Here is a 25,440-nt window from a genome sequence, read left to right on the forward strand (position 1 = left end):
TTATTTTTAATATAAAAGGAACTAAAAGAAAGCTTGAGCTTGGAATGCTCCTCCATGGCCTGTTTCCTTTTCTACATCATGGTCTAATGCTTTGACCATGAAACACTCGGTGACAAGAAGGAGAAGACCAGGAAAATGGCTTGAAGGGCAGTGGAGGCCTGGAAATAACATAGAATTGAGAAAACCATTCCAGGACCATTATGGAAGTATAAAATATCAGAGCATGCTAGTAGCATGTGTACAAAATGGATTCTGCTAATGCCTCACTATTGACTTTTCGTCTAGAGGCGTCAAACTCCTATGGAAGGATAATCAATCCATTTTCCATGGTCCACAATCCACTGTATTCGCCTATGAAAAAATTGCCTTCATTGCAATATTCGGACATGCTAACCTGGCTTGTCTCTCGCTTACAGTGGTATTAACGAAGTGTAACTTGGAATTACTCTTGCTTTACCAACCAAAGACTTTATTTGCTTACAGCACCATAGAACGTTTCCTGTTAAACCCAGTAATTTCTATTGACGTGATGGCTAGGCCCTTGTGCACAAAAAAAAAAAAAGAAAATGGAATCCAACTACAAGCTTTCCTCTTGCGGAACATAGGACTAGCTGCTCACGATTCCAACAGGAATTGCTGCAAGTTTGTGTCCAATGGACCCTAACAGAAAAAACTTCATATTTATTAGACTCGTATCATTGCTGTGATTTCTCCCATCCAGGATCCAAGCTAGGTATATGACAGAAGCTCGGTTGGTGTATATGATACTTTTAAAAGATTGGATGACAGAGAAGTCAGACAAAGAAGCAAAGTTTCCACTTATCACTTGTAGCCATAGTACGCCAACTCCTCATAGCTAATACAATTAGTATTATAAACTCGGTGGCACAAACAACATGTGCTTTTGGGGGCTGATTGCAATGTTTTTGAGAGTTCAGACATGGGAGGAGCAGAGGTTTAATTCTTTGCAATGAAAAAAATCAGATAATACACTCAAACCATCTAACCTCCATGCAAACTGCATACATGTTCTTTTACTTATTGTTTGAGAAGTTTTACAAACTGCACACAAAAAATAGCAGTGAAAACAGAAAATATTGTTTTAATCAATGGGCATAGGACACAGGCTTTAATCATGCTGGCCTGATCCTGAACTGATGTTACAGAACACTGTAGCATATGGTTAATGCCTTATGGAAAAACAAGTAATACTGTCAGCTACGGAAATAACATAAGCAACTGTCTGCCATCACAGACCAGCAGGAGTGCTGAAATAGACAGAAAAGACAGAATTCTTGAACGGCCCTACATGGGGGGGAACCCTTTGACAGGTACTAGGAGCCTAGCCATCATTATTTGTCTTAATCCTTCTCTTATGTTGTGAAGCTTCTAAAGAAAGCTGCGCGTACCAAACACCCTTCCTGTTCTAGGACACCATTTGCACTTGACATTTGCTGAAAGTGCTACATCAAACAGTCCTTTATTTCTCTAATGAAAGGCTATAATTAGGGCTTTGATATTTGCATTTTTTCAAGCTCAGATGATTCTCAGGACTTCAGGTAAATGTAAAGCTGCTCTGAGACCTGCACTATAGTTATAAAATCCTCCCCAAAGCCTTTCATGGCTCACCTTTATACAAATAAAAACAACCTATTGAACACAGAGCCCTGTTAGTGTGTTCCCCGTGTTCATCACAGGCTGGTCTACTGTACACTGAGTAAAAACTTCCAGGCAAGTCACACCACTTTGTGTGTGTCTGATTTTGCCGAAGAGATTGGAGCAGACATTCACTTCAAAGAAATGTCAGTTGACGGATGAGGGGCACACTGGGGGTTGTGTGGAGGTGGGTTCAGCACACATCATTCATGGCTGTGAGGCGCCTCTCTGTATTCTGGTCATATCCTTGCAACAAAATTTGTTTATGAATGAGACTCATGTTGCTTCTCTAGTAGTAACCTATGAATGGAACTAGAACTTCCACAGTTCATGATTCTGAGAATTAGCGTGGAACTTGCATTAACTAGACCCAAGGGAGGGGAGAGTTCCTGGCCTCGTAGGTGCTGATAAAGTTTGTCTTCAGAAGACGAACAGCTTTACTGAGATTGTGGAGCAGACCCTAACTTGCTACTAAGATTGTTTTTCATTGTTTCCATGGCACAAAGCAGCCTTGAAGCTGTCTTCATTTGTTGCCAGGGGATGTCCCTGTTGTAATGGCCTTGGGCAACGGGGCAAATTGGAGTTATTGGCTAGAGCACGGCTGGGTGCTGATCCCTGGCTGATAAAATGTCTCTTTGCAAACTGTTGCAGTTGGCCACAATTTAGAGCAAACTTGAGGCTGCTCAAAATTACACCTGGGATGAAACCAGCTCCCTGCCAGTCCCCAGATCAGGGAGGGTGCATTGCTACGTATTTTTCTCCATCTCCTTAGCTGCCATCACCATATCTGAATACCAGGCCCACAATTTTGAAAGTGAAACCCTGTAGACAACAACAGAGAACAGCTACTGGTCTGAAGGATTGAGCTATGTTCTCATCTGCCATCATGTTGTTCCATCACTACTAAATCACAAGCATATCCAAGTAAAGTTCTGGGGGTAGCAAAGGGGCTGTCATAAATATAAAGGGAAGGGTAAACACCTTTAAAATCCCTCCTGGCCAGAGGAAAAACCCTTTCACCTGTAAAGGGTTAAGAAGCCCGGATAACCTCGCTGGCACCTGACCAAAATGACCAATGAGGAGACAAGATACTTTCAAAAGCTGGAGGGGGGAGAAACAAAGGCTCTCTCTGTCTGTGTGATGCTTTTGCCGGGGAACAGAACAGGAATGGAGTCTTAGAACTTAGTAAGTAATCTAGCTCGATATGCGTTAGATTCTGATTCCTTTAAATGGCTGAGAAAATAAGCTGTGCTGAATGGAATGTAGATTCCTGTTTCTGTGTCTTTTTGTAACTTAAGGTTTTGCCTAGAGGGATTCTCTATGTTTGGAATCTGATTACCCTGTAAGGTATTTACCATCCTGATTTTACAGAGGTGATTCTTTTTACTTTTTCTTCTATTAAAATTCTTCTTCTAAGAACCTGATTGCTTTTTCATTGTTCTTAAGATTAAAGGATTTGGGTCTGTGTTCACCTACGCAAATTAGTGAGGATTTTTATCAAGTCTTCCCCAGGAAAGGGGGTGTAGGGTTTGGGAGGATTTTGGGGGGAAAGACGTTTCCAAATGGGCTCTTTCCCGGTTATATATCTGTTAGACGTTTGGTGGTGGCAGCGATAAAGTACAAGGGCAAAAGGTAAAATAGTTTGTCCCTTGGGGAAGTTTTAACCTAAGCTGGTAAAAATAAGCTTAGGGGGTTTTCATGCAGGTCCCCACATCTGTATCCTAGAGTTCACAGTGGGGAAGGAAACTTGACAGGGGTGTTTCACACTAGCATTGTTGGACAAACCTCAAAAGGGTCAGAGCTCAGATACTTTTTAGATAAGCACCTAACATTCCAAGGTTGAGCTAAATTATCTGAACCCTTGAACCTATGACATTGGTCTAGAAGCTCTCATGCGGCCATTGCCCCAGGCACTGCTACTTTTGGGTGCAGACAGAAACTTCAAAAAGTTGTCCTTGGCTTTTTTAACTAGATGTCACATAAAGCAGCCAGACACCAATAGCAAGAAGCCATGCTGGAGTACGCATCCCAGAGAACGGGGCCAGTTCCCAGGTCACCAAAGGCATCATGTCACAGCTGCAGTCTGCTAATGCACATCTTGCTGGGGGTTCTCTCCTGTGCAGTGTGAGAACCAGTGATGGGCTTATCCTGTGAAGTTCAGACCTGGCTGCAGGCCTGGCGCCAAACAATGTTCAGGCAGCAGGTTCAAATCAGGCTAAGCCCATCTTTGGCTGCTTCTACTTCATCTACAGTCCAAGGGGTGGAAGCTCTCCTACAGCCAAGCAGAGATGTAACTTTGTTCAGTTAATCAGTGTCCATTAGTTGGAAGTCAGTAGGGCTTCCATTTAATGCACTGGGTGATGCCTCTTTTGAAGACCAAGGGCCAGATACTGTGGTCCTCCTTGACTTTAAGAAACTCATTGATGCTAATGAGAGTTTTGCTTGGACCTGGCCCTGCATCAGCTCACAAGTAGAAAGGAGTTTGCTGGTCTAATTCTCATGGCCATTGGGTGGGGGCAGGGGGAAGGGGTTTGAGAGCACTTAGCCTTGGCCTACCTTTGGGCCAGCCTCTCAAAGGCATTTACATGCCTCGTGGGATTGACAAACCTGCCTAAGTACGTTAGGCACCTGGAGGCCCTTGACGTCACTGAGAGGCAGGTGCCTAACCTGCTCAGGTAAGCTCTAGATCCCTCTAGGTGCCTCACTGTGTCTTTGGGTGGCTAAATAGATTTGAAAATCTTGCCCTCTGCTCCTATTGCAGTCAGTGGTACAATTCCCATCCAGTTCACCGGGAGCAGAGTTAGACTACCACCAAGAGCTTCTGAATCCCCACCGTTTATCTTCCCCCGAAACCAGGACCCAGTTCAGCAAAAAAGCTCTAAAGAGCACAGCCCTGGTCACTCCTTCCCACTCTGGTGCCATCTGCAGCACCCAGATATTTAAAAGACCACATGTACACAATCATTTCCAACATCCCACCACAATTTAAATGTTCTGAGCAGGGGGCATGGGAACAGCCCCTCCGATAAACCTAAATTAGAAGGATCACTTGGAAAAGGACAGTGAATCTGATGACTTGAACATACAGGGCCAAATCCCTCCTTGGTGCATCTCTGTTGCCTTCAGCACAGCTAAACCAAGGGCAGAATTGTCCCTTTCCCTTGAATTTAAAATGTTCAGAACCCTCTAGAATAAAGGTAGGCAAACTTTGGTCTGCGGGCTGCATCCAGCCCATGGGACTGTCCTGCCTGGCCCCTGAGCTCCCGGCCGGGGAGGCTAGCCCCCAGCCCCGTAGTTACGCCACTATCCAGGCAGCGGGGCTGCAAGCTTCTGCCACTCTGAGCGGCATGGTAAGGGGCGGGGAGCAGGGGTTGGATAAGGGGCAGAGGGTTCCAGGGGGGCAGTCAGGGGACAGGGAGCAGGGGGTGGTTGGATGGGGCGGAGGTTCTGGGGTGGGTGGTCGGGGTCAGGGAACAGTTGGGGTTGGATAGGGTGTGGGAGTCTGGGGGGCCTATCAGGAGGTGGGGGTGTGGATAAGGGTCAGGGCAGTCTGGGGACAGGGAACGGGGGGAGGGGTTAAATAGGGGGTGGGGTCCCGGGGGGCCTGTCAGGGGGCGGGGATGTGGATAGAGTTTGGGGGGCAGTCAGGAGACAGGGAGCAGGGGGGGTTGGATAGGTGTGGGAGACCCAGGGGGTCTGTCAGGGGGCAGGGGTGTGGATAGGGTTCGGGGCAGTCAGGGGACAGGGAGCGGGGGGGGATTAGATGGGGGTGGGATCCCGGGGGAGGCGGTTGGGGCAGGGGGTGCTGGGAGGGGGTGGTCAGGGGACAAGGAGCGGGGGGGTTGGATGGGGGTTGGTTCTGAGGGGGGCAGTCAGGGGGTGGGAAGTGGGTGGGGGTAGATAGGGGGCAGGGGGAAGGCTGTTTGGAGAGGCATAGCTTTCCCTACCTGGCCCTCCATATAGTTTGACACCCCGATATGGCCCTTGGGCCAATAACTTTACCCACCTCTGCTCTAAAGAGTTGACCGAGGTGCTGTTAAACTCTCAGCAGTTCAGAGGTTTGTCTCAACTGCTTGGGTTTGGAAACTTTAAAAAAGAAAGCTCTTTCTCCCTTTTCAGATTTCAGTCAGTTGCCAGTTGTTTTCAGATTCAAATTTCTGAGACTGGAGCCTCTCCCTCAGCATTTTGATGCCTCTAACTCCTGGTCAAAACTAATAAGTAGAAAAACAACAAGGGAAAAAAGAAGTGAGCTGAACTTCACCTGAGTCTCCCAAACCAGGTTTGATTCGTTGATTGCTTTGGGGATGAAGAGGTGTGATTGTTTTTATTTTATCCAAATTGCTTTTCCCATCTCAAATATTTATACCACAGAACAATGTTAGGGGATTTGATCTGATTCATTTTATTTGCCATTTTAGAATAAGTCCTTTATTATTGCAAGGTCACCCCTTGTCTCAGCTACAGGAGCAGTACCACAAACTTAGCACCACCGAGAGCTCTCTGACCTCACCTCCTTCAGTGTTAATAAAACTGCCGGAAAGGATTAAATAGCAGGCAGATAATGCAGGTTGACCGTAACCTTCCCCTCTGGCCTCTGACAGAATAGTTTCAATCTGAGGGGTATCGCTGTGAGATACTGTAGCTAAAGGTATGTAAATCAGGATGCAATGCCAGGGAAGCTGGGTTTTCAAGTTTTAAAGACTCTATTATTAAGAACTACATCTGCATAATGGTGGTATCCTTCCTCAAGAGTAGGGTGACCAGATGTCCCGATTTTATAGGGACAGTCCCGATTTTTGGGTCTTTTTCTTATATAGGCTCCTATTATCCCCCCACCCCCTGTCCTGATTTTTCACACTTGCTGTCTGGTCACCCTACTCAAGAGTGCCTGGAGGGCACCTAACGTGACTGCATTTTGGTGAAAGTGGACGAGTGTGTGTTTGTGAAATGTCAGCGACACCCACTTCAGAGTTTCGCAGAAGGGAAGGTGCCAGCTGGGCTGTGCAGTGCTGTAGCTCTGAATTGTCCTGGAGTCTGTGTCAAAGGCCAGGTCACTAAGCAGCTGCCTATCTCAGCAGAGGAACGGCTGATGGGAGACTCCTCCATCAGTTAGATTTCTTGTTTGTAAATATCCTGCCTCTATGACTGAAGATCCCATGAATAATGAACAAAAAAATGGAATGGCTCATTTGGGACTTGATTAATAAAGATTTAAAAGAAAGTAATATAATTAATAGCAATCACCATGGTTTATGGAAAAAAGATCTTGTCTAACTAATTTGATAACTTTTTTTATTAGATTACAAGAGTTGTTGGCAAAGGTAATTGTGTTGATGTGTTATACTTAGACTTCTATAAGGTATTTGACCTGGTACTGCACAAAACTTTGATTAAGAAACTAGATCTACTGGGCTGGTAAGCTGGGCACAAGCAAACAATACATGTTTCAGCATGGCCAAATATCAAGGGACAAAGAACAAAGACTGTAGGGCATCTTAGAGGATGAGGGAAGCTATCTTCGGAAGCAGTGACTATGAAAAAGACTTGGATGTCCAGGTGGATAATCAGCTGAACACGAGCTCCCAGTCAAATATGGGGCCAAAAGGGCTAATGTGATCCTTGGATGTATAAACAGGGAGATCGTGAGTAGGAGTAGGGAGGCTAGGGAACCTCTGTTTCTCCTCCTTTTTGTCTGTTACTGCCTCCACCATTGCTGGCTGCAGTAACACTGGGGCGATCGGCACCAAGCTACATGTGACTTCAAGCACAGTGACAGGCTGCTGTTAAAGCGTTCTGCGGGAGGGATTTGCCTTTCAAGGCTGGCTTGCTCTACATTTTCTTTGCTTTTTGCAGCTTCTTTAAATAGCGTCTTAGCAAATTGTAACTGCCAATTCAGCTTTGCCCTTTGACGAGCTGTGGTGTGGTGCTGATGGGATCTGACTGAATTCCTAATCCCAGGCAACTTTCCCAAGCTCTCTGCAAGTCAGCTGGGGTCTGTTGTCTGGAACAACAGAGTGTGGGATATTGTGGCTGCTGAAAGGCTTCATTTCTTCACCTGTGCTGGTAACTGTGTAGTGTCCGACAGTTCGGCTAGTTCCCAGAAGTCTGCGATCGTGAGGTAGTTTGCTGTGGGAAGATCTAGTCCCACTGTGCCCCATGGTCTCTTGGGGATCCTGTGTGTTGTCACTGTCTCCTTTTGCTGTTTAGGCTGCATTTTCCATGTGCATTACCAGCTTACCAGGTCTCCGATAGCCTTGGCCATGTTTTGCCAGTGTCTCTAGCGTTCTGGGGACAGGCTTCTATTCCAGAATGGCTCCAAGGTATGCTTGACAGAATTTCTGTTCTCAGTCATCTGGGTTTTATGATTCAACTAACTAACTATATGATGTACACTCATCTCATCTCAATAGTTCCTGTATTCTTGGGTGGCAGGTGGGACTTCTTCCCTGCTGTCTGGCCTTTCTGATAAAATGATGAATGTGAATACCTGATAATGTTTGCATGGTTTATTCTCAAATACTTTCAAGCCCCTGCCTTAAAACTGGCACATTCCTGGCTTGGTTGATGCTTTCTATGTCCTTCTGTGTTTTCTGCATTGCTACCAAGTTGAGGCGCTCTTATTCTTGTTCAGTTTCTCTATTTTCACAGGGCCAGAAGCCAGCTGTGCACGTTTCAGTACCTTTATTGTATTGTTTGTCTAAAGTTGTAGCCCTGCATTTTCAGTAGTCTACACCCAAGGCATTTTGGGGCACGAGTAGTGGCTTTTTGAAAATGCTCTTTAGTGGTTTATGGTCCCTTTCTACCCAGGTGGTTTCCCATCCTTGAATATACCAGTCAAGCTTTTCACACATGAACACTGTTGCCAGGCTTTCCTTGTCAATTTGGATCTATACTTGTTCCACTGGCGATAGAGATCTTGATGTGAAAGTTATCATCTATCTTTTCCCCAAGCCCCATCTCACTATATGGTTGCCTCTTTGTTCCCACTGTAGTTTTTCAGGCTGGGATAGCTGGTCACCAGCTTCTTGATACATGCAATGACGGCTGCATCATGTTGAGGGAACAATGTCCCTACTGCATCTTTGTCCAGTAGTCGCCTCAGGGGCTCATACACACTTGACAGGCTTGGAAGAAATTGTGTCAGATAGTTTATAAATTCTAATGGTCTCTGAACTGATTTAATATGTGGCTGTCCGCTGTATTGCTCTTCCTCTTCTGGGGACAGGTTGTTACCCTGGGCAGCAGGGCAGCATGCGTTCCACGTATGGTGCTGCAGTCACTTGCAATTTCATTTTGGTTTCGTTTAATTTTAGATTTACTGTCCTAGCTCTTGCTAGCAGACAGATGAGGTTGTGGTTGGGATCTGCCACAGCTTCCACCCTGCTGACTCATTTCATTTCCTTCTCTTGGATATGGCTGAGGGGGTCTTTGTAGCCTGGTACATTCACCGCTTATTTGGCAGTCAGTTTCCAGTTTGTGTGCAGCTGTTCTGTCTTGGCATGGGGTAGTAGGCTGAGCTTTGCAAACCATTAATTTTTATGTTTTGCTCCACATTCATGTCGTATACAGGCAAAAAGTTCATCCTCCAAGTCTCAAAGTGGTGCATTTTTTCTTTGCTTTTCTTGTCTGCAAGCTTTGACATACTGGCTTCTTGTGCCACAATTATTGCTGATATCCCAATACGCACTGCGTTTTCCATTGTCATGGTTTGCTCCACAGAACCCACAGATCTTCCTCTCTATTTTATCTCCTCTGCTTTGTATTTTTGTGTTTTACTTCTACACAAATGTTGCTGTAATTTTCCTTATATTTTCATGCTTTCTCTGTGCTACTTGGTGAATTATCTCTGTATCCCAGTTATACTCTGCATTTAGCTGTGAACTCATTTATTAGCTTTTCATATGTCTATAGCTCTTGGTATAGTTGGTGTGGGCTCCCTGTGAATTCTCATTTGCGCTTCTGCATCTTTTGTTCCTAGAACTAATGTATCACAAATTAGTTAATCTTTTAATATTTGATAATCACACGAGCCAGCCATTTTGTGCAGTCTGGCAGCATACTGATCTATGATTTTGCCAGATCTTTAATGACATTTATTGAAAAGACCCCTTTTTATACAACAGTTTTTGTGGGATGAAAATGCTTTTGGAGCGTTTTCTGGGCTCTTACATGGGTCCTGCAGTCTGCTGCTGACATAGCCAGATGCAATTGGAGCATGTGGCAGGCTTTGCCCATTACAAGTAATAGCATCATTGCTTTCATTTTGTTTTTCTATTTCCAGCCCCATTGTAATTTCATAGTTTTCCCGTTGTGATCTAGAGACTGTCCAGTTGCTAAACATGTTTGCTTGCATGTCCATCTGCTCAGGGACAGAAATCAGATTGTTGTTTGCACTTGGTTTTTAGTTTGCCTGTGTTTGCAAGCGTCCTAATCTCTGTCTCACTTCTGACACCATAGACCATGTTCGAGCAGGAGAAGAGACAGAGCAACATGCAGGCCTTGTTCCTTCCTCTACATGGCTCTCATCCAGCACTGCCTGCAAGTCGAGTTCTCTGAGTACTTATACATAAGTGTACTCTAGCATCCTCTATTGGAAAACTGTTGTAACAGGAAAAACAATAAGAAAAGGAGGACTTGTGGCATCTTAGAAACTAACAAATTTATTAGAGCATAAGCTTTCGTGAGTTACTGCTCACCTAATCGGATGCAATGCTAAAACAATGCTACCCTGTAGGACATCGGAGAAGCAGAGATGACTTTAAACTCCATTGAAACAGCAGCTCATAGGAAGAGGTTTGAAAAATCAATACTGTACTCCAGGAAGATCATAAAGAGAAGTCTTTCAAAATGGGTTGCATAAAAGCAGCCCCTTCGATCTGTGCCACTGTCCAATAGGGCTAGAGAGGCTGTTTCCCTGCTTGGGTGACAGATAAACCATATACCAGAGAGATGTAACTGAGCCTCAGGTGAAGTGTTTGGGTATGATAGGGCTAAGGGAACAGTCTAGTATGGAGGAAAAAGGGAATAGAAACAGGATACAGAATGTTGTATCTTGAACATGGACCCCAAACATGGGCTTGTCAAACCACTTAACCACATCCCAGCATTCAATCAGAACTCCAGATCCTCGTCCAAACTTAATGGGGCCTGGAATATCCAGACACTGCCTCCTTAGATTGTCTCTGCACAGAACGTGATGGCTTCTCATATGCTATCCATCTCCCACCGGTCATGGGAAATTTGGTGGGGACTCAAAGGTAGAAAACAGAGATCTAGTTCTGGCAGAAGAAATTATTCTGTCATGTAAAAACATTGGTCTGACAACCAGACTCTCTTTCTTCCTTCTGAAATATGCAAAGGTGGTTCACCAATGTAAAATTTTATATTCCCTGCTTTTAAAAATAGATCTGTTCTATTAATGTACGGATCCATCTGCAGCATAGCTCACCCGCAACAGCAGGTGCTTTTATTAGGGTGGTTTGAAAGGTGATTGCATTCGGGTCAAATTCTGCTCACTGAGAATTGTGAGCAATGACACGTGCCTTGTTCACATGTGCTTAGTATTGGACTGATTTTGCTCCCATTGACATCAGTGGTAAATTCCCATTGATTTCCATGGGAACAGGTAGGACAATCTTGGGTGCTTTTGAAAATTCCACCTAAAAGCTTCTATAGTTTCTTTTTTGCACTACTGTTTTTACAGGGCTGGTCAAATAATGACAGTTTTCCAGGAATAGCGAATCTGACAATGTATACAAGGGCAAAATTCAGGAGGAAAATTGGCGACAAAGAATAATTTGAGCAGTGTTAGGGTTGTAATGTAAGAAAGGCGCTCACTTGTTGTAGCAACCAGCATGGAACTCAGAGGGAGGAGCACAGGTTGCAGGAGGGAAGAGTATGGAGAGGCACCAGGAAGCCAGTCTGTGTGCATATGGCTGGAATGCTGGCTGCAGTTGCAGCCCCTCTGTAAATAGTTCTCTGAATAAAGAGCCAGTTTAGTTTTACAAACATGGAGGCCTCTCGTGTTATTACCCAACGCACAGTGTGCAAAACACTCATCATGGGGCTGATTCAAAGGCATTTAAGTCCATTAAAAGACTCCCATTGACTTTAGGCACTTTTGGATCAGGCCCTAGCAGGATTTCTCAGGCCTTTTACAGTTCTAGCAACAAGCCGCCATGGGATGGGGAAACTCTTAACAGTGCAAAAAATGTATTTGTACTTCTTTATCTCCAGTGGCCAACTTCAGCTCAAATACTGACAGCATAAATGACCTCCTTGATTCTGTCTGTGATATTCACTGCTATGGAAGTATTATGTTGTTGGGTAGCATCATAAACTGGCTAAGCCTCGTATTATTAAGAAAGAAATTTGATCTTGATTGCATTGGGTTTATCTGTCTGACTCATAAAACATCTAGAATCAGTGCCAAAATCCACAACAATACTTGGAAATTTTGTAATAACCAAATTATTATATCATAGAATACCAGGGTTGGAAGGGACCTCAGGAGATCATCTAGTCCAACTCCCTGCTCAAAGCAGGACCAATCCCCCCAATTTTTGCCCCAGATCCCAAATGGCCCCCTCAAGGATTGAACTCACAACCCTGGGTTTAGCAGGCCAATGCTCAAACCACTGAGCTATCCCTCCCCATGTGGAGATGTATTCAATTATGCAAGTGTTCTAGCAAGATACACGGAAATCGGCCATGGATTAGAGTTCATAAGGCTCATAAAAAGAGTTATGTGAGAACATTAGCCTTGAAATATTTTATAAACAAGCCAGCCATTCATCGTCTTGAAATAACCCTTGGCTGGTATAGCAGTGCCAGGATGCGTGTCATTCTTTTTGGGGTGAAACCTTTAAAATGGTCTAATAAATGTATGTCTCTAAAACAATTCTCAGATCACTGCAGCTGTGAGACCTCATTCTGTTTTAAGAACTGTTTGGATTCCATGCTATGAACATTGCATGCATTTTTTTACTGTTTCTGGTGAAATTCACTCTAATGGTGAATGGTGAATCCCTCCCCTGCCAGCTCTGGACAGCAGCAACCGCTGCCTTCCTGGAGACCAACTGCTAGGTGGGGGTGGTTATTGGTGCTTTGGCCCTGTCAGACTGCAGCTCTGGAGTCTCCACTGACCCACAGACACTGCAGTGCCCAGCCAGGCCCCTCACCTGAGCTCCTGCACAAGGGGCAACTCAGAGATGCCACCTCTTCCCACCCGGGCCAAGCCTGTCCCTGAGACTGGAAGCACTTCCACTGCCCTGCAGCGAGGAGTCAGGCCTCGTGGCCCAGCCCTGTGATGGGGGATGGGAGAAAGTGCTTTAGGGCCACACCATGTGGTTGCTGGGGCTGCACAGAGGAGATGTAAGCGGCACGGTTCTGTCCTGCGCCGTGGACACAAGATTGCTGCGTACTCATGCATGGACACCATGCACAGAGCTCCATAAACCACAGAAGAATGTCACTGCAAATCCTGGGCCACGTCATACATGGAGTCCAGCCAGTCGGTATCGGGGCACCGCAGAGTGGAGAGGGCCTGGCTCTCAGGCCAGCAATATCATTGCTCTGCTTGTGGATCTTCTGTTGGAGATGGGGCCGAGCCCTGGGCTCCAATACACTGATTTACCCCAGGGACTGTTCCCCACCTTTTCTGCCCTGCCTCTTCTCTCCCTTTGGGTCTGCCTGGCTTATTAAAAGCAGGAAAAGTAACCAGGGAAAGTCATAGGTTCTGATTTTGTTTTGCAGAAACATTCAGTTTCAAGTTCAAGATGCTTCAGGTTTTGTTTTTGAGTCTCTCTCTCTCTCCCCCTCTCGTGTATCCTGGCTAATAAACCTGCAAACGTGACATGAATTTTCCTGATGTGTTTGCCACAGGACTAAGCAAGTCGAAGTCTCTGGACTTAGCCCTCCCTGGTCACGATGTGTCTGTGGTGCTTCCAAACCTGTTCTACTGAGGTGGGAGCCCCTGGGGCCGCGCCCTGTGTGTACATGGCTGCGAGGGCAGCAGGGAACCTAGGCAGCGTTCGTGGGCATGACTGAGGTGGGTGTCCCAGGGAACGTGCTGTGTGTGTTGAGCAGCTGTCCCCTGAATCCTCCCCCTGTGTCCCATGCCCCTTGTGCCATGGGTTACAGGGAACACATGCAGAGGGGCTGCCTGCAGCTAGGTGGTGCCTTCCCTCCCCCGTAGACCATCCCAGCATTTGCACCTACTTAACACACTGTACTTGTTTCATAGCACACAGCCAGGAGGCATTTATGGCTCTTTACTAGTGCTAGTCATAACTTTCTGTTCTGTACGCACCACAGGACGGTACAGCCTGGTTTGATGCAGCAAGCACCTCAGCGTGTATGAGGGAAGAGGTTGTCTCCCATGCGTCATCTGCCCTGTGCTAGGAAATTGTGATCCCAATTCACAAGTATTTCTTCAGAGTTGCTTTTATTCCATTGGCAATGCTGAGTGAGATGTGACATCCAGGGCCCCATGTGCTAATGTCTCATGTACTTTATACACAGGGGGTTTAAAAGGTGGTGCCCTGGCATGTTTTGCAGGCTCGCTTTAGTCGTGGTGATGGCATTTTGTATACATGTATGTTTCTGTGTGGAAAAGGAGCTCGGTTTTATTTATACTATGGCTTCTGCAGTGTCAAAGTAGATTATCCTGCCAAGGAAGTGATCTGACATTCTTGTCTACATCGTTTTACGGAGCTTTGCTGTGTATCATCATCCAGCATAAATTTCAGCTGTGGAAACTAGAAGTTTAATGGTGGAAGTGCAAATCCGATTTTCCTGTTGGCCACTCTGAGCACTGGAAGTGTGTGCTGCTTGCTGACTGTTTAGAGGACAAGATTCAGCACCAGTGATAAGGGCTATGAAAATCTACTTCTATCCAGGACAATGTTACCAACTATCTACATGTCCATTTCTTTTGTGGAGCTGCTGAATGCTGCCACAGAAGAATTTTTCTTGCAGTGAAAGAGACCTTCCTGTTCACGGATCAGCATGCTCCGTGGCTTCTCTGAAGAACAAGACAGGCTGATGGCATCACACCTGCCTCTATCAGCATCATCGGATGCCATCTAGCAAACGGTGTAATTCGGACCAGGGGCTGCTCAAGAACAGGGGAGGTTGCAATGGGTTTCCCCATGCTGGCATCTCTGTACAGGACCAGTTTGCAATTGCAGTCCTAGGGTTTCCTAAGGGCAAGGACTGCATGAATAATAGCACCAACCACAGCACTAGCATCCCAAAAAGGGGCAGAGTGAGGGTGAAGTCCTGGCCTTTCCCATTCGCACACCAGCTAACAGAGCTGGGCTGATAGCATAGGGCCTGCTGACTGGTCTTTCCCCAGTGGTTGCGAGGGCATTACACCTAGGTCAGGCTCGGTGTTGTCGCCAGAAGCTTCTGTTGAGGCAATGCATCTCCACCCACCCCAACCACAGGCAGGCTGTAGCTTGATGACTGTATTCAAATTTCAATCTGGGTCACTGAAGCTGCAGTATGCTGGGTTTTGTAATCAGTTCTTGAAATCCTCAGCCAATTTTGGAAGTCTGTACGGTTCAGTTTTAAATAAGAAGACATAATGGATTCCAGTCACTGCCCGTACACTGCTCATTGTTTCATGGTATATTCCATCACTTAATATCACACAGCGGATTTATGTTAGTGCAAGAATTTCACTAGCAGTAGCAACCTATGAAGGCCATTACCACTAGCTACAGTAGCTGTAAAAGCAAACGAGGCTAGCCCTCCTTTGGTACCAAGTAATGACTTTGAAAGCCTGCCTTGCCGCCCATAATTCTCCTCCAGATGTCAGGTGTTAGTGAAATGTGCCAGGGTTTCCGAGTAGTAATCACGTCAATCTGAGCACAGGACAAGCTGCCATATTTCACTGTACTACTGAAAAGTATGATGACATCAAGACAGGCTTCCTTGCAACCCTAATCATCTCACACCACTGCGGCATAAAGCTATTCAAGAATAATGTTCTTGGTAGAGTATACAAAAGCAATAAACAGCTTCCAAAGGTGATTAAAGACCACAACAATGGTTTGTCGTGCTAGATGAGTATGCCAGAGTTTGCTGCTGTTGCCCCAAAAATACTTCCTTGGTGTAAATGGGGTGTGTGTGTGTGTGAACTCAGGTTGTATGATCCTGAACTTATTCACTGTAGCTTGAAAGTTTGACTCAAGAGTCATGTGGGGGGAAAAGGAGCAGACAGAACAGAATCTAATGAAAAAGAGACGTGGCTTAGACATGGATATAAGCAACCGACTTATATGAGCCTAGGTTCTGGAGGGAGCCAGGCCGCCTAGCCTTAATATCTACAATTCTCTTGCCGCTAGCTACAATAAATATTGTTTAAATTGAATCACTCTGGAGTGGAAAAAAATACCCAGAGGGTGATCAGGGAAATCATCACGCATTGAAACTAGTTTTTACAAGCCCCTAAAAAGTAGTTCATGAGATTTGCACAACCTCAAACTCCATTCCCAGTGGTAAGTCTTGAAACAGAATTTAAAAGGAGCACAAACAACAGTAAATGCAAGGAATAGACACAGCATTATGAGTCTGAAGCAAAATCCAGACGAATGTGAAAGTGAAAAGCTGAAAGGAGAATCTGGAGAGGAAAAGCAAAAGCAAGGAGGTTGGAGGGAATTTGAGACTGAGAAGTGGGCCAGTGAGCCTGATGTATTGGATTTTGCGCAGCCTTTTCAAAGCTCATTAAATGTTTCTATTGCTTTATTTGAAGCCGTGGTTTTCAAGGGAACTGTGACTTGGAAAAAGTATTTCTAACTAGACATGGGAGCCTGTGCTGGGCCAACAAGAAAGATTCCAGTTTTAAAGAAATTCCTTCCTGGCTCGTAGGGGATGGCAGGGGAATAACAGGCTTGAAAAATGCATTAGCTCATCACTTGCATTTTTCCACAGTCTATCAAAACTCAAATCTCTAAGGTGTCTATGTTGTGTGCGGCTACGGTATGTCACTGGTGCAAATGAGCTGCACTTCAAAATGCCGAGGAATCTGCTGTCAGTGACCATTTGGTGTTCAGTTCAGACTCAGCCTCTTACACAGGAGAAACACACGGTGCGCTAGATGGAGATTTGCTATGCCCAATTTTAAAAAAGGTGCTTTCATGGAAAGCAAAGGTAGTTTTTCGTGGGCTTTTGAATGAGAAGAGTGAAGGGGTAAGTGGAGTCTCACCAATTTGCACCAGCCGAGGCTCCGGCTGAGCGAGGCACAGTTCCCGGGTAGAGTCTGACTGTGACCAAACGAATTCTCTCATCTGCACAAAGAAGATAAGGAGACAGGACACAGGAAAAATCCATGATGTCGGGGAGGAAGAGGATGATTCTGCTTCTCTGGACTGACATAGAAAAATGTAAGGCGAGGCCCATGGAGCAGCAGGGTAATGTAACGTGGGCTGGGGAGATAACAATAGAGCAATGAATGTGAGGAAGGGCAGCAGCGAGGTCATGGGGCGGGCAGGCGGGGGGAATCTCTGGATGAGAAGAGAATCTGACATTTCCAAGAGGTGAGGGATATCCTGAACACCTAGAGCACTGTAGCCTTGGCCTGCACATTCCCTGGCTGTCCCTTGCAGGGACCCAGACTGGCAGCTGGCCTTCAGTCTCTGACATTTGGAAATGCTAACATTCACACTGAATATTGTTGAATATCCAAGAGGATTTTTTGTGAGGCGGGGGGAGGGGGAAGCAAACCTGTGCAACAGAGGAAGGAGCCTACTGGCTTAGAGAGTCTGCAGCTCAGCTAATATTTGGGCTTATTTCTTACCCAAACAGACACATTTCAACCCTCCCACTACAACTAGCCCTTCTACATGGTACTGCTTCCTGCGCCCATGCAATCTGTGTATCACAAATGGTGCTACCGCTTTATACAATAAAGGTTTGAAATCCTAGAACATATGGCGTCTTCCTTTTATTCCACAGCGTACACATCCATCTCCTTCACGCCCCCCCGGTTGAAAAGATCATTTTGCTTTCTATTGATCTAGAATTATTGTTCCCTGCTTGGGAGTTTTAAACCTTTCATTCAACTAGGCTGAAACATCTAAATCTTATTCCGCTGCAAAGGGGCATTTAATTGTTTACAAAAGGTGCTTTGTTGTTACATCAGATCCTCCCTAACTATCAGTTTCTAGCTCTGCACCTGTATGCCTAGCAATTGCATGGGGATGGCAGTAAGAAAGAATCCATAATATCCTCTGGCTCAGTTATATTCATCAGGGGTCAGGATGAATACCAGCTCTATGACTGAAATGCATTCTGTCAGTGCATAGATTTGTTGGCCACAGGGAAAAGCTTGCCAACCTGTTTGAGATTTTTGGAAGGAAAAATTAGTCAAGCTTCAGCGCACGCAGATAGGCGCTGGCTGAACCGTTGAATTCTGACGGATGCAGGAAAATGCCAAGATACACAAAGAGGGCTCGTTTCTTTTCTTTTGAAAGTGCATAGCAGCACAAATCATGAAGTAAGACCAATGGGAAACTTTGCAAACTTGTCAAGTCAGTTGGAATAGCCCCAGACACATTCTGACTCGCTGCTCGCATCCGAAAGGCAAAGCTGCAATGCCGTGCTAGCTTAATAAAATCCACAGTGGTTCATACTCAAAATACTAAATCATTAAATTTTACATAGTCCATTGTATTGTGAAACCTGGATGGTTTCCAGGTGCAAGTGATTTGAAAGTAAAAATGGGTCTGTTCAATAAAATGAAATGACTTGAAGAAGTCTGAGTTTATTGCTCTATAAGTCTTAATTGGCTTTGCAAGTATCAGAGGTGACCTTGGCCTTCTCAGCTTAGCTATTATGGCTGTGTGCTGGGTTATTACAAGATAATGATAGTGCTGTGTTAATCATAGTGCTTTCAGCAGTGCAGAAAAAAATGGACTCAGAAGAAATCAGCACTAGCTGTGGAGAAGAGGAGACATTCACTAGAATAGCTGTCTCTGCTTCTGAAAGGAAATGGAGAAATGCTCCAGTGAGATGCAAAGATCGAAACCTTCCATGCTCTGAGCCCTGGGCTGGACACCCCAGGCCCCATGCGAGCCCCACACGGTCATTATTAAGAATGCACTTACTGCTGCCCTTTCTGCTTTGGATGTCTCCCTTTGTCAGGTGGGCCTGGCAACATCACTTGGGATATTCACATTTTCTCTCCTCCACAAAGCCTTTCTGTCTCACAGTGGGGATGCAGTAAGGCCTGGCAGGCTGGTCGCTCTGCTGCAGCTTCCCATTCCCTTGGCTCTTTACACTCTCAGCCCCACTTTTCCTATTTAGTTTCTGGCACACACCCCAAATAACCTTTTCTAAGCCACCAGTTTGCATCCTTTGCCCCCTGCGCCTCTCCCATCTCCTGCTTCTCTGTCACTGCACCCCTCGCACTTAGCAGCTGAGTACTGAGCCAGACTCTCATATTATATCTCAAACAGTCTGCCCCTAGACTCGACAAGCTGGCGGGAGGCTCATTCTCTTTCGCCATCCTGCTCCGTTAGAGCCTCCATCTCTTAGCCATCCCACCCACTCTTTCTGCATGTTGTTAATGCTCTCAGGATTATGAACTGGGGAACCTTTTGGGAAAGGAGGAGCCTGTATAGGACGGATGGGCTCCACCTACATCAAAACAGAACCAGATCGCTGGCATATAAAATTCAAAAGGTCTTGGAGGAGTTTTTAAACTAAGGGCTGGGGAAAGCCTCCTTGGCCCTTATGATGCTCTCTACAGAGGGGACGGACTGGAGGATGTCCTTCCCAACCCATGGCCAAAGAGCCAGTGTGTGATGATCACCATTCTGGCCAAGATGAGGCAATAAATGATCCAGGGACCTCCAGAGGGGCAGGCATGAGCCTCTACAGAGTTACCATCCTATTTGGACAGCTGAAGATGCTGATAGATGTCCAATGGACTTTCCAAAAGCACGTAAGCAGCTTAAGTATCTAATTCCCATTGAGTCCCACAGATGTAATCCCATCCAAACTGCGCACTCACCTTGTCTGGTAAACATTTCTGCATGGACGCAACAGGCCTCTTCTATGTAGCTCTGCTTCCCCTGCACTATTGAACCAGATTCTGCCCTCATTTACACTGGTGTAAAACCAGAATAACTCCAGTCACATGACTTCCATTGAGGTACTTTGACCATGGGAGGAAAGAGGTCTGTGACAGCCACCGCCCTTCCCCCTCACCTCCCTGACAACCCACAACCTTCCCTACATAGTGTTATCTTCTTGGAAGCGAAGGCAAATGGCCTGCTAGTCTGCCTTGGTGTCTTTGGCAGATGGCAGGCCCTGTTCCCTGCCTAGTGCCTTTGGGAATTTATCTCCTCCTAACAGGACTGACAAAACAAGTTAAAAAAAACAAACAAAAAACCCTTTGCTGGCCCGCCTGAATGGAACGTGCGGAAGCATTGTGCTATTCCAACCATGTCACGTGGCACAATACAAATGACTTTCATTGGCTTTAAGGCAACACTAGCATTGCTATGAAATTTGCTAAGCTCTGGGAGCACAGAACCACAGGGAAAGGAATGAAGATTTTTTTTTTTTGCTTGAACTTTCATGTCTTCATCGCTAGGTATAAATCTCCAGTGGGAACATTGGTAACTAATAGCAGCCCATGGTGATTTGCGTCAATGCCAGAACATTATCTTGTGATAACTAGTGTCACTTCCCTATCGTGCATTTATTGCTTTATCAGGGTAAACATTACAGGCCGCCTCAAGTGCCTTTATGTTTTTCACTTCCTATTAACCTGTGGAGTGGACGGCAGAGGCCTCTGTTTGTCTTTTAACTGCAGGCCTGTGACGTGTACCTCTCTGAAGTATGAGAGAATCATTTCTCAGGTTCATCTCAACACAGGCTGTAACTGTCCATGAGCAAAGAGGGATGCTGGGAGCAAAACCCAAGCATTGGCGACATTTATCTCAATTTAGCCTGGCCAGGAAAAGTAGCGGAGGATGCCATGCTGAAAGCAAAGCGTACTGCTTGAATGAATTTACAACGAGTAATAAAATACAGCAGGGGAGAGAATTTACTGCAGTGGGATGCGATAAGGTAGGTGTCCCTAATTTCCTTTAAAATGTTGCTATTAAGTGAGTACAAAGGTAATTATCATCTTCTTTGTGAATTACAATTACATTTAAAAACCAACTGGCCGCGGTCATGTGACACGGAACAAAGCCCATTTTCAATTTCTTTCACATGAATCTATTTATGACATATGGAATGTCCAAGGGTTGGGCTTGAAAGCCGCTTTGAAGAGGAATTGTACTCCTCGAGATATGCTCATGGCCAAGACAGGGATGCAAACAAATCGCTCCATCATTGGCAATCCTATGGCAACAGCACAGATTTGTGAGGGCATAAGACAGCGTCAGCCATTCCATCCTGCCCCTGACACACACCCTGCCAACCCAACCCACAGCGCCCCTGGACCTGGTGCAGGTTCCCTGTTCTCGCTGCAACTCTCCCCAGAAGGCCAGGCAGCTACTCGGAGACCCCTTTCTGACAGCACATGGTGCAAGCTACAGAGGCACCCCTGGGTAACTGTGAATTGAGTCCATAGTATGGACACGACCTCAGACCGTGTGGGCTGGGACACAGTGGGGACAAGACAGCATCCAACTTAGGGCTAGTCTACACTGGCTTGTGTGGTTGCGGCAGAGCGTTGGGAGAGCTCTTTCCCAGGGCTCTAAAAAACCCACTTCCATGAGGGGCGTAGCTCCCAGCTCTGGTGCACCGTCTACACTGGCAATTTACAGCGCTGAAACTTACAGCGCTCGGGGAGGCGGGGGTGGGGGTTTCACACCCCCTGCGTGAGACAGTTGCAGCGCTGTAAAGTGCTAGTGTAGACAAGCCCTTATTTACCCACTGGCTTCTGCCATGGCTACCAAGCCGCCAGTGCAACTGACCTTACTGCAGATTGTCTGAGTCCGGCTCTTTGGAATTCAGTATAATTGCAGTTCACCGTTCAGCATCTTCCATCTGAGGCTGTCAAAGCACGTCACATGAAAGGGAGTGGGTGGGGACACTGTCTAGGGCCTGGGGGGAATGGGAGGTATATCTGACTTGGCGGGTTAGGGAACCCTAGGGTCAAGAGGAGGGACTGAAGGGCCGAAATCCATATGCTGTTTATGTAACACCCTGATATATAGACTGTGTCAGCTCTTTTAACCGGCCAGAATTTGGTCCAGAGGCCAGAGCCCGGCAAATAGTGAGCAGTATTAGCTAAGGAGCAGAACAAACAAAAGACAACCTTGCTTATTGCTGAGATAAGCTTGGTCAGCAAAATGCCAGATGGAAAATTATAATTGGTGGCTTTATCTAAAAGTTGCAAACAGACCTAAGGAATGAAAGGGGCCCTGTTTCTTCTGTAGAAGAGGTGCCTTCCTACACATCAACCTTGAGTTTATGGAAGAGGTTCAAACATGCCAGTATGAGATATCCCATCCTCCCTCTAACAGATGCACACCCCTCCTCCCAAGCCATCACTATTGCTTGTTTTAGAAACACAAATGACCAACTAAAAGCAAGCGTTGTTGCCACGTACTTTTCATGTGTGTCTCTTTGCTTTAACCCCGAGGTATGTACCTGTGGACAATCAAAGGGGGTACTTCATTCCTATGGACCTCAAATCAGAATTCAACATATATATTTTATACTAACACACTTTAGACATTGTTTAAAGAAAAACACCTGTGTACTAATTGTATCTTACTTGTTAACCTGAAACCATGGGCGGAGACATTATGTAATCTTTGACTATTGGCTACAGTGCTTATTTTGTCTTGCTGCTAGACCTATCCAGGGGTTTGGGATTGCCTACCCTGTCATTTCCCTCCGCCCATGGAAAATCCATATAATCCACTGTGATCAATTGTTTGGCAGTGTCTCTGAGCCTAATAAGCAAGGTGACACTTTGCCAGCACTGTGCATAATAAACCCATGTCCTTGATTCTACACGGTGTCCATATTCTGTTCCTTCAATCTATCCAGCATTGCCTCATCAGAAAACAAATAGTTTTTTTTAGCATAAATGAAAAAGGGAATAATTTTGCACCATCAGTGATGGCCTTTAGGTTCTTCCTATGCTTTTTTCTTTATTTTTCTAGCTTTGGAACTTTTACACCAATAAGAACACACCAGCTATAGGACAGCAAGAAACCCCTTGGTGTTTTGTTGTTTTTCTTTACAGAGCCCATAGCTGTAAGACAGCTGCTGTTCTCGCATGCTTTCCAAGGCAGATTGTTATTTTTCTCTATCGATTTAGAAGTGTTGGAGTTCTTGTGTGGCTTTGTTTAGAAGAGTTAATTTAACAATCTGAAGTCAAAACACCCAGTGGAGATACAAAATCAAGCTCATGTTAATGAGCCCAAGCCAGTTACAAGTTACTTCAGTGGTTGATAATCTGCAGAGGCGAGTAGGCTTCCCCCCACCCCCCAATGAGAGCACTGGAGGTAGCAATATCTGCTTCTCACTCAAAAGTGTAGTTTATTTATTCCTGAAGGGCTCACTCAGGAGACTAATATGTTGTTTACCAGTTATTAAATTAAATCCTGTCCTTGAAATGGACAATGAGCCAAATTCCTTCCTGGTGGAATTCCAGTGAAGTCAAGGAAGATGCCCCTGGGACCAGCCTTTCAATCTGCACAGCCTGTTCGCTTCTCCTGTGCGGTCTAAGGAATTCTTCGCCTCAGCACCCAGCCTGACTGACTGGGCAGGAGTAGGAATTATTTTCCCCAGGCCCCGGAGCAGAAGCAGAGCTCCTGCACATGGCTTGACCTCCCCACCTTCCTTCAGAGGCCCTCCAGCCCTGCCCCTGCCCCAGCCTGCCTTCCCCTTTCCTCCTGCAGCAGAACTGCATGATTTCCACTGCCCAGGGACAGCCAGAGAGGAAAGTGCAGGATTGGCCCTCCGAGAAGGAACAGAAAGTGAGACATGCCCTGGGGGCCTGGTTCTCCAGAGTACTGCATCTCAAGCAGCCATTTATACCATGCAAAGGGAGTGCACAATTCACCAGCTCTCATGTGAGTCTGGCACATTTGAACTTGGCTCTACCGGATTTGTTTCAAACCAGAATCTTTCCAGCCCAGGGCCTGAGCTCTGCATCCTCACTAGTGAGAAGACCCTATCTGTGGACCGGACGCTTCTCGCCTCACACAAGCAAAACTCCCTTGATTTCAATGGGCCCATTTCCTGATGGCTGCAACAATGGGCTCAGCGATACAGAAATGTCTCTAAAGCAGCGTTCATTTAGTGCAGTTGGTTTTAAAAACCTACTGCTATAGTGTTAACCGTAGCGGCTTTTGGTCCCTATCGGAGCCTGAGCAGAGATCAGTGCCAGGAAATTAATTGCACAGAATGCAAGAGCCAAAATCTGAGCCAATCCTTTGAGCCTTTCCAGTGACAGGACTGAATCTCTACTAAGCTGACCTAAAAGAAAACACATCGTCTGAGGGAAGAGTTCTCCCTATTTATTATGTGCCATTATATGCAGCTCTAACGAGCATACATGCATGCATTTTAAATAGGTATTTTCAAACACTGGGTATGCTAATTAGAGTTCATTTCTGAATGTGGTTTTCAGGGCTATTAACTATATAAACCACAGCTGAATTATGGCTAGGCTACCAATGATAGCGAGAGCGATATATCTCCCGTTCCACCTCAAGGTCTAGCTCTTGTGAATATTTTATATTTGTGTGGGTTTGCAGCACGGCTGGTCTGACATAATGGTGCTCTCAGTGCCACCAGAGTAGATCCAGAGTGACTGCATTAGAATCAGTGAAGTCACTGGAGAAAATGAAAGCAGAAATTGGCTCCAAGAGTCTTTTCAGGAGAGGAGAGGGGGAACTGGGAAAGGGAGCGCATAGAGCACATCAAAGTGTGGGGTAAGAAGAGAAATGAAGACAGGGTCTGTCCCTGAGAGAAGGACAGGGAGAGAAAGGAGGCCACTTGGGGTCTGAGGAAGGGGGAATCAAGAAACCCTTCTGGGACCATTCAATTTTATTCCATCTCTTGACCCTTCACAGTTGTCTAGCCTCGGAATTACTTCCATTCCCAAAGGGGGAGATCCAGCAGGAGGGTGAACGTCTTAAAAGAAACTATTCAGTGACCTAGTCAGAAGAAACCTTGAAGTGGGTGATGCAGCAATAGAAACAGCTGCTCAAACCCTAGTGGTGAAAACTCTGCCCCGGGAAGCATCCTGGTACCCCACCACAGGCTAATGGAGTATCAGGAAGAGTTCCTTAGCAAATAACTGTCCAGCTTTCCTACGGAGGTGAGTTACAGTGAAAGGCCCCATGTTTATTCGAGTCCAAGAGCAGCTAAAGATCCCTTATATTGCCTCAGGCCTTTGCTACTACACCAAACTGAAGAGTTTTTGTAGAAATCAAAATGATGGCCCTGATCAATGGGTTTGACTGAGCTGCCCTCAGTGTAGGCCCCCAGGAGATCATCAGTGTCTACACAGGGAGAAAATACCTGATAGAGGAGGGCTCTGTAATAGACCAGACAAAGGTGGAGCAGCATCCAGTGGCTGGAAGTGGACGCTAGACAAATTCAAATTGAAAATCAAGCCCGTTTTTAGCAGCGAGGGTGATCAGACACTGGAACGACTGACCCAGGGATGTGGTGGACTCCTCACCCCCCAAAGTCTTTAAATGAAGATTATGGCTTTCTAAAAGATCTGGTCTGGCGCAATCAGAATTTATGGGCTTAAGGCAGAAATTACTGGGTAAAAGCATATGTCCTTGA

Source organism: Lepidochelys kempii, chromosome 9 (genome assembly GCF_965140285.1).
Source record: "Lepidochelys kempii isolate rLepKem1 chromosome 9, rLepKem1.hap1, whole genome shotgun sequence".
NCBI classification, from domain to species: Eukaryota; Metazoa; Chordata; order Testudines; family Cheloniidae; genus Lepidochelys; species Lepidochelys kempii.